A 13,406-nucleotide genomic window follows, 5' to 3' on the forward strand; every position below is an offset into this window, starting at 1 on the left:
TAACCGACTGAGCCACCCAGGCGCCCCCAGATCTCATTCTTAACTTGAGTGTAATTAGTCATATATGCTTCAGTCCTACCCTATACTCTCAGGAGCTCAGGTCCTTTCTCTGGGTGGTCCAGCCCATCAATGAGCTGAAAGTCCTCCTGGGACAGAGGGGAGGAAATGATATCATGGTGAACGTGTCAGTCACTTGATGGGGCATCTAACCCTGCTGGTGACTCTGGTTGACTTTCATCCCTTCCCCAGATCCTGCTTTCACACCCTTCAAGTTCTTGCTCAAATGTCTTCTCTCTGCTCCTCTTCTTCAAATGTCCTTCCACACGGTCACCTGTCAGTGCTCCCATGGCAGTCCCTGTTGCATGGTGTTACTGCCTTGGGGTGGCTGCGAGAATCTAATACGATAAAGTACAAACACCACAAGGAGTAGCACTTGGCATACGGTATGTGCCCCTAACTAGCTCTTATTCACTCCTTCACCAAATGTATCTGCACCCAAGGGTTACATGGGCCTCAGGGGGTTACAGTGGGCAGGAAGGAGAACAATCTACATGGGATTTACCATGTGTTAATGCAGAGAGGTTGTCCCCCTGTTAATATATGTGTTTCTGGAAGCCATGGCATTGCCTTAATAATCTCTATACACTAGCCAAAGAGTGAATATTTCTTGGATATAAAACAAATGGGGGGGGGGAATGAAAAAGAAATGCACTTTTGGAAATGAATTTCATCTGGAGAGAAGTCATCAAAGATGGTGAGAAAAGAAAAAAAAATCTTGGGAACTTTTAAGTAAGAATGAACAAGCTTAAACTAAACATCAAATGAAAGAGGACGAGGAAAGCATTGGAAAGGCCCATGGGCCTCGTCCCTCCTGTCAGTGGCTGGCATGGTTGTGCAGGGGGGTGGTCAGAGCCTCAGGCAGCGGCCTCCCAGCAAGGGCAGTCACTGCCCTTGCCTCCTGCCCCTCTCTGGGGTGGCCCTCAAGAGTCCTGGCCCCTTCCCACACTTCTCCTGCTGCCGTGTTGCAACTTTAGGGGACACGGATTTCATCCCTTCTGTTGTCAACACCTTCTGAGAAGAGGCACCTCATTCTTTCCTCGCCGCCCCCCATGACCCGGGTCACAGAGGCGCGTACGTGACAGGACCAGCCGACAGCAGAGCAGGGCAATACTTAAATAAGAGTTTCAGAGAAGCACAGAGAGTCTTCCCTCGTGACGGTGACAACACAGTTGACCTTGAACAACACAGGGGTGAGGGATGCCTACCCCTCACGGTTGACCACAGAGAACTTTGAATTCCCCAGACTTTAACTACAAGTAGCCTACCACTGACCAGAAGCCTTACTGATGTCATAAGCAGCTGATTGATCCGTATTTTGTACACTGTATGCCTTGTATACTGTATTCTCACAACACAGTCAGCCGGAGAAAAGAAAACGTTTTTAAGGAAGTCACAGGGGAGAGAAAATGCATTTAGTGTGTACTGTAAAAAAGCCACGGGTAAGTGGACACAAGCAGTTCAACCTGCATTGCTCGAGGGTCATCTGCCACAGTCGAGATGCTGGAACACAGCAGCACGCTCAGTAAGTGGTCACAGCGCTTCCCACCACCTTGAGAGATCGCGGAGCCATCCAGCCATCCAGCAAGTCTGTGTTGTGTGCCTACTGTGTGCCAGACCCCATGGGCAGCTCTGGGATGCACGTCGACATGCATCCCCTGAGGCCGGCACGTTCCGTCCGGCCGGAGGAGGCCTGTCTGTCAGTAAGTAAGTGCGGATGTTGTCACCCGGGTCCTACTTAAAGGTAAGGAGCCCAGAGTACGGAAGAAGACAGACAGGTGCACGTGGAACAGGATGTCAACTGCCACGGCGCTGGTTTCGTGTGTCTTCTGTCCAGACGCGTAGCTGGTGGCTGAGGGTGTGACACAGCACAGAGAGGGCGCGGTGCTGTCAGGGAGAAGGTGCACAGGGGTCCCCAGCGAGCTGGGAGAGGCCGTCGGACGGCGGGAGCCAGGCTGAGCCTGAGACAGCGGCCGCCCAGACTGGGGACAGCCAGCAGCAGCCAGTCTGACGGTGGCCCAACCTTCAGGCAAAGGGGGAAGTGTTTGCCTCCTCAACACAGTGGCCCGGGGTGCAGACTTGATGTCCCCGCTGGTGCCCGGTGTCCTGGATTCTGTGCCCAAACAGCTCTTGTGCTACCCAATATGCAGCCAAATGAGCCCCAGGCAGCCTTGTTTGCTGGTTCCTTATGTAATATAAATATGGTAGTTCCGAGATCCTGGAGTTGCATAAAATGTCATGTTTCTTTCCTGCTTTAAATAAAATAAACACTGTTTGAAATGCCCTGTCCCTCCTCTTGGGGGGCCAGGAACCCAGGGGAGTCTCTGCTCCCATGACACATACACTCACGCCCCACACCCACTGGCAAAGACACTCTCCTCGACCGAACCTGAGCCAGGCTGCTCTGAGATATGGTCACGGTGCAGGGGAGACAGAGATGGACGTCCGTGGACCCAGAGCCCCCACGATGCTGGCGGGACATTGCCAGCAGCTGTATTTCCTCCACTGGAGACACCTGTGAAGAATGAAGATGCGTCCAGGGAGGCCGAGTGACGGGTGACACAGGAGAGGCCAGGGGTCGGTGCAGGTGGCTAACCAGCATGAACGCACCAAGTCTCAGCAGCGGCCATCTCACACACCGCGGCCCTGAAAACCGCCACCTCCTTTCCCAAGAAGGGGCAGCTGTTCGGGAGCCAAAGCAAAATCCCAACAACTGGACTGTGTCACGTCTACGGGAGGACAGGGGGGTCCTGTTACGTTTTGCTCTGCGCCTTGTGTCCGGGCTCTGAGAGTATGTGGCACAAAGCAAGTGCTGACCACGCGCCTCCTGGAGGCGGAGTGCGGGGCCACACGTGCGAAAGGTGGCACGTGAGGGTGGTGGAGCGAGGGAGGCAGGATGCGGGAGGGCGTTCAGCTGGGGACACGGGACTCGAGTCGCCCCGTCAGTGTTTCTCAAACTAGGTTCCAGCAAACACCGCCCTTCCCGCGCCGGGCTCTCGGGGTCAGCCCGCCAGTGGCCCCCGTCCCAGCGGCAGCTTCGTGGTGCAGGACACCCTCCTGGGGACTCTCCCGAAACTTCGCCACGGGGCTGCCTGTGGCCCCAGAGAGGGTGCCAGGGTCTCCTGGGGCAGGAGACAGGGGCTCCGGAATCAGAAAGAAAGTGAAGGACAGGCTGTCAACTCACCCAAACTTCCAGCCCTGAGGGGATCTTAGTGGGTGATGAACAGAACCTCCAACTTGTTTACGGCCACAGTTGTGCCACACAGTCAAGTGACTAAAAACCATCAGATTGCTCACTTCAAAAGAGTGAACTTCACAATAGAGATTTTATTTTATTTTACATTTTTTAATGTTTATTTATTTTTGAGAGAGAGAGAGAGAGAGAAGCAGAGCTCGAGCTGGGGAGGGACAGAGAGAGAGGGAGACACAGAATCTGAAGCAGGCTCCAGGCTCCGAGCTGTTGGCACAGAGAGTCCCGTGTGAGGCTTGAATCCACAAACTGCGAGATCATGACCTGAGCCAAAGTCAGACACTTAACCGACTGAGCCACCCAGGCGCCCCCATTTTATAACTTTTTAAAATATTTATTCACTATTTTGGAGAGACAGAGCACGAGAGGGGGGAGGGGCAGAGAGAGAGGGAGACACAGAATCCGAAGCAGGCTCCAGGCTCCGAGCTGTCGGCACAGAGCCCGACGCGGGGCTAGAACTCATGAACCATGAGATCACGACCTGAGCCGAAGTCGGCCGCTTAACCGACTGAGCCACCCAGACGCCCCTGCAATAAAGATTTTTTTGAAAACGGGCATTTTCCACAACGGGGAGCCCCCAACCGAGCTTCGGCACGCAGGGGGGCCTGGTGACCTAGTTCGTCAGCAGAAAGAAGCTCGGGAACACGGAGAGAGAGCGGGTCTCAGGGGGCCCTCTGGACGGTGACCCAAAGGGGTTCCAAGGACACATTGATGCGGCTGAGTTAAACATAAAGAAAACACCCAAATGTGCGCGGGATTAATGGACGCACCAGAACAGTCCATGCCCTTAAAGATCACGCGGGGAAGTCACCGCCCTGGGAACGCTTCGCCACAGCAGAAAATCACAGTCAGAAGCGGGAGACAGAACTCTTTCGACCCAGCCTGCCCATGGAACAAGGTGTCGCCGACCTGGGCTCCCTCCTTCCCTCACCCTGGCCTCACAGCAGAGGGTCGGTCCTTCCCCAGATTCCAGAACGGGAGGAAGAAACTGCCTAGGGGCCTGGGGCCCCACCCCAGGACTCCCCGACATGCATATGCCCATTGACGTGCCCAGAGATGTGTCTACACCAAGCACTGTCCACGCAGCCTCAAAGCAGAAGTGACTTGCCTCCAAGTTGTCCCCTTCCTCCAAGGAGGCTTCTGAAGACCCAAAACCACAGCACGACACTTTCCTCTCTGCTAAAGTTAATTCTGGTTTTTCTCTTAGTCTTACTGCCATGAAGTGATTAATCAATGTCTCCAACCTCTCAGATTATAATTTTTAGACAATGTTCTACAACTGCGGAGTATTTAAATAACTCTTGCATGAGATTCTTACATTTTATCCTACTTATAAGTACTGTAATTACACGATCTTTATTATTGCCAATAAATTCACTAAAATAACCCAGACACACAGCCAGATTTTTGTCTTCTAAAATAAATTCAACTTTTTTCCTCCTTTGGTTTTATTGCTATTACTAAGTGTTTACGCCATGTTTTAGAGACCTGGTAAGATTATAATTTCAGGGTAGTGTTTTATGTGTTCGTTCCACACGTGTGAATCTTATTAGTAAATGGCTCCCATCTCATGTGATTTCTAGACGGAGCAAATCGAACATTCCCGTCACTCTACTCAACACGTCTCTTCTATTGATCCAGAAACTGCGATATTTGGGCTCTCTCGCAGAAAGCAATTTCCTCCCGTTTGGTGTCACTGCTGTGGTTAGGGGACCATCGCTCAGGTTGACGCCGGACAGGACGGACATCCCCGGGACGGCGACGTGTGCGCGGAGCTTCCCTGGCAGAGAATTTCCGAGCGCCCTGTCCCTTCCCGGGTCCTGGACCGGAGGACGGGGTGGGGGTGCGGCCAGCTCTCAGGGCCCCGAACGGGAACTTGGGTGTGGACGGACAGAAGGATTCGCTCTAGTTAGGAGACCGATAGGTTCAACCCACTAAATTTAAGTTAAAAAAGTTTGGGGGACACCGTTACGACAGGTCGTGGTTTCCTTCAACACTCACGGTGTGAGCGTGTCGGCTCCGGGAGGCCGGCCCTGTGGACGCGGCTGCCTCCCCGCCTCGGCCCCGGGAACCAGGTCCCGACAAGGATCTCCTGCTCGCGTGTGAGTTTTCCTCCACGGGCAGCCCGTCCTCACCCAGGGTCCCCCTGCCCCACTCTGACCCTGGTCAGCGTCTCAGGACCCGGCTCCCCAGAGCTCACTTCGGGGGTTCCCACAGACGAGACGGGCCCATGGGTACATCCGACGGGGACCCGAGCCCAGCAGTAACCCCGAGGGCACGGGGTGGGGCTCGATCTGCTGCAGCCAACCTCCCCGGGCCTTCTGCAGGGACATAGCCCAAACCCCACTGACTGACCATTTCCAGGCATGGTGACCAGGATTCAAAACACCGGGTCTGGCTTGATTGTTTCTTTTTCAAAATATATGCCAATATTTGTACGTCTGGCTGAGACGGAATAACAGGAACTAGAGTTACCCTCTGGTCTGAACCAAGAAAACACCGGACAAAACAGGAAAGGGCTCTCTTGGAGACGCTGGGCATGAGGAAATGAAGGACATCATGCTGCAGGATGGGAACAAAGCCCAGCTGAGCCCCCCGCCCCCCGGTGCCGGCTCACCACCCGGGGACAAGGGACCCGGCCTGGAATGTGGGGAGCTTGCTAAGACAGACCCAGGACAGGGGAGCGCTGAGCAGGACACGCATCTGAGGAGAGCAGTAGTCACGCGACCACGAAACTCCGTGGCCCCCGACGAGGTAAAGCACACAACGTCTGGACCCAGTGAAATGCCACCAGGCGTGCCACAAAGCAGGGAAGTGTGACCCATTAGGACAAGTTGATTGAGACAGGGTGACGTGACACAGATGAATGTGTTGGTAGACAGGACATTGTGGCCCCCGTCATAACTTGACTCCGTGCGTTCCAGGAGGGAGGGGGAGACGCGCACCTTAAACAGGGTGGAGAGAGGCCAGAAGGACCCAGATCAGAGGCCCAGAGACAAGAACTGGGAGTCTCATATGGAAAGTGGCTGGATGGGATCAACAGAAGGTCCGATCTTGCAGGTGAACTTGAACTTACTGAATTTGAAGGCAGCGTGAGGAAACACGGAGATCAAAACACTAAACCAAGGAGCACAGACTGCATGATTCCACCGACACACGGTTCTTGGACGTGACAGCACAGAAGCGCCCCCCACCCTTATCTGCAGGGGATGCTTCCAAGTCCCCCAGCAGATGCCCGAAGCCAGGGACAGCACCAAACCCTCCAGAGACTGTTCTCTTCCACATATGCACCTGCGGTGAAGTGTGCTTTAAACTCAGGCACGGTACGAAATTAGCAATAACTAATAATAGGGCAATTATAACCATGCACTATAATTAAAGGTACGTGAATGTGGTCTCTCTCTTCTCGAAATGTCTTCTTGCCCTGCACTCGCCCCTCCTCCTGGGAGGCTGGGAGGTGACAGAACGCCCACACGGTGAGGTGGGCCAGTGACGAGGGCTTGTGATGCAGGATCATCTGCTCCGGGACCACGGCTGAGCGCCGGTCACTGGGACCACAGTTAAGTGGGGGGACTGCTGCATTGCACGGTGACAGAACGGTGTCATCACGCGCCTGGGGGTGGCGGGGATGGGCGGGCGTGGGCAGAAGGGGCCTCAGAGGGGCATGAGGGACTCTGGGGAGTAGGACAGGTTCAATATCCTGATTGAGGGGCAGGCTTCGTGGGAGCAAGCGCACGTCCACCTGACGAACCGTACCATGATTTAAAAACATTAAAACGTGGTGTAGGTCAACCGCAGCCCAATACAGCTGGTAAATGTGCAAGAGAGAGAGAGAGAGAGACAGAGAGAATACACGAAAGGCTGCTCAGCCACGTTAGCCAGAGGCCCGTCTGGGCGGACTCACCATCAGTGGTTTTCATTCCCTTCTTTTTGCGTCTGGTTTTGCTAACTTTGCAACCATGCGTTTGTGCTGCTTTTTGTATGATTACCTGTTGCTGCGTATTAAATAATCACGATTTAGTAGCTCGGCCAACGCTTGCTTCACTGGCCCACGGTTCTGTGGGGCAGGAGTCAGCACGGCGTGACCGGGTTCTCTGCTCGGGGTCTCACGAAGCCGGAACCGACGCGTGACCAGGCTGTGTCCCCTGCGGGCAGCTCTGGGGAAGAACCATCTCGTTCTCTTGACCTGTGGAGGCTGCCCGCACCCCCCTGCTTGGTGGCCCTCGGGCCGGCGGCATCACGCGACCGTCTGCAGGCCAGCAGGACCACACGCGCTCTCTGATCCGACCTCCCCGCTCAGACGTAAAAGGCTCCAGCGACTGGGCCGGGCCCACCCAAACGACCTCCCTTTGGTTGACGTCCAAGTGCACTGGCCCGCAGCCTGAATTATACTCACGAAGTCCTCTTGGCCGTGTGAAGCGTCCACAGATGTGCCCACGCCCCATTGCACGGGGAAAAGTGTCCCAGGCAGGTGCCCCACGCGGGGAAATGTTGGGGCCCCTTTAGAATCCTGTCCTCCATAATTGGGTAAAAAGGTTAAGTTTTCTGTAAGATGAAAGGGACACAACTGAGCTGCGGTCTTGCCCAGGACCTGAGAACGAGCGGAGCCCTCGAGGCAGAGCCGGGGGTGGTGGGGGGCAGGCTGCAGAGAGGAGGGCGGCCCTCCGGCTCCTCACCCTCCCCGGGCCGTGCAGTTTTCGGCCCCGGGGGGGGGGTGGGGGTGGGCCACACGCCTGACGCTGAGCCAGGAGCTGGGTGAACGGCCGTGAGTTCCCATCGCTTCATTCGCTGTCCCCCCTGGGCCTCGGTCACCCCGGGGGGCCGTGGGCCCCTGGCGCAGCCGCAGGGCTCGGAGGAACAGCAGAGCTCTTTCGGGCCTTGCCCTGGACCCGCAAACCCCAATCCTTCCAAAAGCCGTTCCTCGTCAGCACCTCACGCGGCACCTTCGCCACATGACCATTTGTCAGGACAGCGCAAGGGGGGGCGGTCCCTGCACGGCAGCGGGGGGACGTCCTCGGAAGCCCTCCTCCCCCCAGCCCGCCCAGAGCGCACGCCTCACGGCCCTGGCACGGGGGCACCGTCAGGGTCCCCTGGCCCACGCCCGAGGCTCTGAGGGGGAGGCGACTGCCTGTGTGTGCACGTCCCCCTGCTGCCCACGGTGGGTCCCCGGCGCCCTCACCGTGAAGAGAGCACATGTGGAACCTGGCTCTGTGCTCCCTCCTTCCAGAAGGACCAAGAGTGTCGGCCCCGGTGCTTTTCCCATGACCCCCATGCAACCGGATGTGGAACCTGCCAGAACACGGCCTCCAAGGGCAGCAGTTCTGCTGCCTAAGGTGGAGTTACAACCTGGTCCTCATGATCCACGACCAGGCTCCGCCCGGAGACCCCGGCGCCGCCCCTCGGGCTCCCCGACCCTCTCACCTCCGTGTGACAGCCCCCGGGCCCCCCCGCCGCCGTGTCCCAGGCCCATCTGTGCCTGGCGCAGCGCATCCTTGCGGGAAGATCACTCACATATCCGTGACAGGGAAGCGGGTGACACGTGGAGAGGTGTTCACATCGCACCCGGACACCCATGCTGTCCACAGAGCAGGCAGAGAGGCCGCCTGGGCCGGGCCGGGAGCCCCGGGAGAGCCCTGCCCCGCTCGCCAGGTCCCTCTTCCCCAGGGGGCTTGTCCCGGGGTCCCAGGGTCTGTCCGGGGCTGCGGCCGAGGGACGGATGCACTCTGCTCTGTCTTCACAGGCTGCGTGTTTTCACGTGTTTCTCCTTCAGCGTCTCATTGTTTTCCTCCCAGACCCAGCGGAGCATCACGTCGGGGGGCCGGGGGCGGAGAGACCGTATCTCTGTTTGTTTGGGTCGATAGAGCATTTTCTTTCCTTGTTCAACACTGTTCAGATTTCCAGATTGTTTTCCACCTCTCGATGGTATCTGGGCCGCGGCCAACAGAAACACACGCGTGCGCCCGCGGCCGAGGCAGGAGCGCAGAGGCAGAGGCTCTTGTTACATTAGCTTCTCTGGGGCAGATCTGTGTCCATTAATCACGACCAGGCCGGTCTGACTTCCCTGAAGCCAGCCCCCCGGGGGGGGGGGGGTGGGTAGGTGCCACCAGCCCAGAGTGAATTTCTGGGAGCCAATGCCAGCGTTCTCCCGCAACGGCCAAGCGGGCAGCAACAAACCAGCGGACTCGAGAGGGAAGGCCACGCTCGCGGATGGCGGCAGCTCCCCATTCTCTGAAGCATCGGGTCGGGAGGCGGGCAGCACGCAGCCCCGGTGCCCCGTGGTCCGTGAGGGTGACCGTGCCCAGCTACGGGGAGCCCCGCATCCCACCCGATGCCTGGCCCTGCAGGCCGTACATGCCGGGAGGGGACGCTCCTGTGGTCGCTCTGCCCCCATCACCCCACGACCCCGAGAAGGCCAGGACACATCTTGGAGACCCTCCGCTGCCAGTCTGGCTGATGTGGGTGTGGGCACACAGGTGAGGGTCACTACCGTCCTCAGTCGTGTGTGTGTGAGATATTTTGTAACTGGAAAGGAAGTCATCTGTGAGTCTTTGGACCTCGGCTGCATCGTTGGAGAGCGGCTCCCCAGGGACCGAGGTCCTGGCGTTTCCCAGCAGGTGAGAGGGGACTCCAGGGCCAGAGAACTCCCTGGCACCCGCGGGATGTCCGCAAAGCTCAGGGCTAACCGGAGGAGGACAGGGCAGCGTGTGTGTGTGTGTGGGGGGGGTGGGTGCTGCTGTTCTGGAAGCCTGAGACACCCCTGCCCCGCCTCGCAACCTGCATTAGCAGGGAGCCGGGGTCTAGGCCACACGGCTCTGGGCAGAGCTGAGGGACAGAGAGAAGCTGATCGCAACAAGGGCCAGCAGAGACGTCCACCTGTGGAGGCGCTGACTGTGCTCGTGGACCTGAGCAGCACCTGCTGTCCCCTGACACCCAGAACCACCAGCGTGCCCGGTGACCGGACTTCGGCTCCCCTCCCGCGTGGCACCTCCTCATGAGACCATGCTCCGAGTCCTGGTTTTCTTGGCTAAAACAGAGGTGGACAGATGAGAAGATCGCTAGGTCCCTCCTCTCCCAGGCTGTGGCTTCATGTGCGACACAGGTGTGACGCATGCAGGACCCACAGGACACAGGCAGGGGACTGCCGTGCCCTCAGCGTGGCGTGCAAATCCCCCCCGAGGGCATCTCTGTGGGACCAGCAGCCCATAGGCCCGGGGCTCTGGGGACGGGGCCCCGCCCTCCCTGGGGTGCAGGCCACCCGGGCAAGGCAACTGGCCGAAGCGGCTCCCCGTGGGGCAGGTCGTGCCTGGCCGCCAGCCCTGAGCCAGCGTCCCAGGTGCCACGGGCATCTCCCCCACCCACCACGTTCCCCGCCCAGTTCGCCAGGGCAACCAGTCAGCTGGGAGCTCAGCCCCTTCCCGCCTCTTCCCGGCTGGCTGCCCGGCCCCACTCAGGGCCCCACGCCCCCTGGAGGTGGTGGCCACACAGGAGGGTCATCGGAGGGTGCTGGAGGCTAGAGAACCCTGGCTCCCGCGTGGACAGCGGCGTCGAGAGGGGAGGGGTGCTAAGCTGGAGCAGAGTCCACGGGGGGGGGGGGGGGGGGGGGCGGTTCTAAGACCATGGTGTGCCACCTGCCCAGCCAGGCTGTGAAGCCACCGCCAGGCCGAGCAGCCGCCCCTCCCTCCGGCCGAGTGCGAGCTGTGTGAGCGGCCTGTCACCGCGTGGGAAACTGAGAAGAAACCACCGCGTTTCTTCGTCAAATCAGAAGAAAGTCCCTTCAAAACTGCTGCATCCAGTGCTCGCTCCTGGCAGCCCAGGCGCAGGGGACGTGGCCAGCACCCCGGTGTCGGGCTCCCCTTCCCTGGGCACCCACCGAGCCCCATCCCCTGCACCCTGTGGACGGCGCTGCCGTGTCAATGACTCTGGCCGCTGGGCCACGGAAAGAAGAGGCACAGGGACCCAGAAGCCCAGAGGAGCCGGCGCCCGACCTCCCCCACCTCCTAACGCCGCACGACGGAGAGGTGCCAGAGACTGGAGCGGCCGGGCCACGGCCGGGCTGAGCGTCTGTGCGGGGACAGGGGTCCGGGAGGGGGGCTCCGCCACAGTGCGTGCACCTGGGAGTGAAACCCCCCGGTGCCGAGCCGTCTCGTCGCTGCGATGCGGGCCTGGCCCAGCGGGGCGGCGCCCAGGCGGCGGGGCCTGGAGCCAGGCCCCCCGCTCCCCACTGGCTGTAGAGCCCCAAGCAGAGCATCCTGCGTCCACGAACCTCAGCTTGTGCTTCTGGAAAGGCAGGCAGCAGGCCTAGTGCGCCGAGCAGCGTGAAAACCAGATGAGAAAACATGCACGAGGGACCCGGGGCTTCAAACTCACCCCAGGCGTCGGCAGGCCGGCAGCTGACGTAGGAGCTGTCAAAGTGCGGGACTCGGAGTCAGGCAAGACACCCAGGTGGCAGGGCAGGGGTGCCTCCAAGCTCCTGTGACCCCCTCGGTGAACGGGGGTGAGATGCCGACCTGGGAACACGGCCATCTCTCAAGATAAACTTAAAAATAAAATAAAATAAAATCGTAAGAAAGGAAGAGACCTACCTCAAGTCTTTCTGACTTGCCATCTGATGACACCGGAAAAAGAAAGCACAATAAATGTCAAGGAAGCAGAGGGAAAGAGCTCGTAGAAATTAGAATGGAAGTTAATGAAAGAGAGAATGAAAAAAAAAAAAAAATACAGAAGAATCCATGAAACCAAAGCCGGTTCCTTGGAAAGTTCAATAAAGCGACGACCCGTTAGCCAGCCTGACCAAGGAGAAAAGAGAGGAGACTCCAAAAGAGGCACCACCACCACCAACCTCACAATAACACAAAGGGCTGTAAAGGAAAGGGCGTGTTGGTGGGGACGGCAGCCCCGGGAGGCTGGCGCTCTGCAGGTGGGAATGCGACCGGAGCAGCCGCTGTGACGCCCGTCAGCCCCTCGGTGAATCAGAGCTACCGCGTGGCGCAGCGACCCCTCCCGGGTAGACGCTCGACGGAAGTGAAAACACGCGGCCACGCGAACAGTTGTGCACGGACACTCAGATCAACAGGTGGAACCGACCCCCGACGCCCATCAACTGATGCCCGTGAGAGCCACACGTGGCACAGCCACACAGAGGGGCGTGTCGTAGACTCTAAGTCCGAAGTTCTCTTTTGGCCAGCAAAAGAGCAGACGCAGGATTCAGACGAGAGATGGCTGCTGTTCGGGAAAAAGACAAGAGCCCGGAATGAGGCTCCTTGCCCCGTCTTTATTCAGATCAGGAGGCTTGCAAACGCGATGGGCGTGTACAAAGAGACAAAGAAACCAGGAACGTGTTAACTTGTGGATGTGAGGGGGAAAGGGGGATTTCGAAGACATACAGCGTTTGGGGCTTGGGTCAACATAAAACAAAATCCAGGCGCCGGGCAGATGGGCAGATGGTTGTTAAGAGGACAGGAGGCGCCGTGCCTGTTTGTCTTTGCTGGCCTAGGGCAGGGTTGACAAGACATCTTTTCTTTTGTTAACCATCTCAGCTCAGGGCTGCTTTGCCTAAAGCGCGGCGGTCCAAAGTCCAATTCACCGATTTACCGAACCTGGCCCTATTCTCCTATGAAAGCAGCTTTCTGCTATAGTACTAAGTTTGGGGTGCTTTCACCCTGAATATCTAATCTTGTTATTCCTGTGTATTGGGCACCTTTGTGCCATTTATCTTTCAGGTCTTGGCCTCTCTCTCTCTGTTTTTGGGGGCTCAGCACCCCCTCCCTACTCTCAGGGTGTCTTTGCACCCCCTATTCTTGGAGTGCCAACCTGGTTTATCCAAACTCAGGTGTGCGCATTATATTGACTGTATTTCTTTGTGCCTTGTTAACCCACTGGTGTAAGCCCGGGGGGTTCCTAAGCTTATCCCCCACAGGGCGTTATTCGGCCACGACGAGGGAAGACGTGCTGACACCTGCTACAGCCTGGATGGACCTTAAACACACGCTCGGTGAGAGAAGAAGACACGAAGGAAAGGTCCAGAACAGGCAAAAGTGCACAGACACAAAGTGCATCAGCCGTGACTCGGGGTGGGGGCGGGGGGGAATACTGAGCGTGA

The sequence above is a fragment of the Puma concolor genome, chromosome C1, assembly GCF_028749965.1.
Source record: "Puma concolor isolate L17-30 chromosome C1, mPumCon1.1.hap2, whole genome shotgun sequence".
In the NCBI taxonomy this organism is placed as follows: domain Eukaryota; kingdom Metazoa; phylum Chordata; class Mammalia; order Carnivora; family Felidae; genus Puma; species Puma concolor.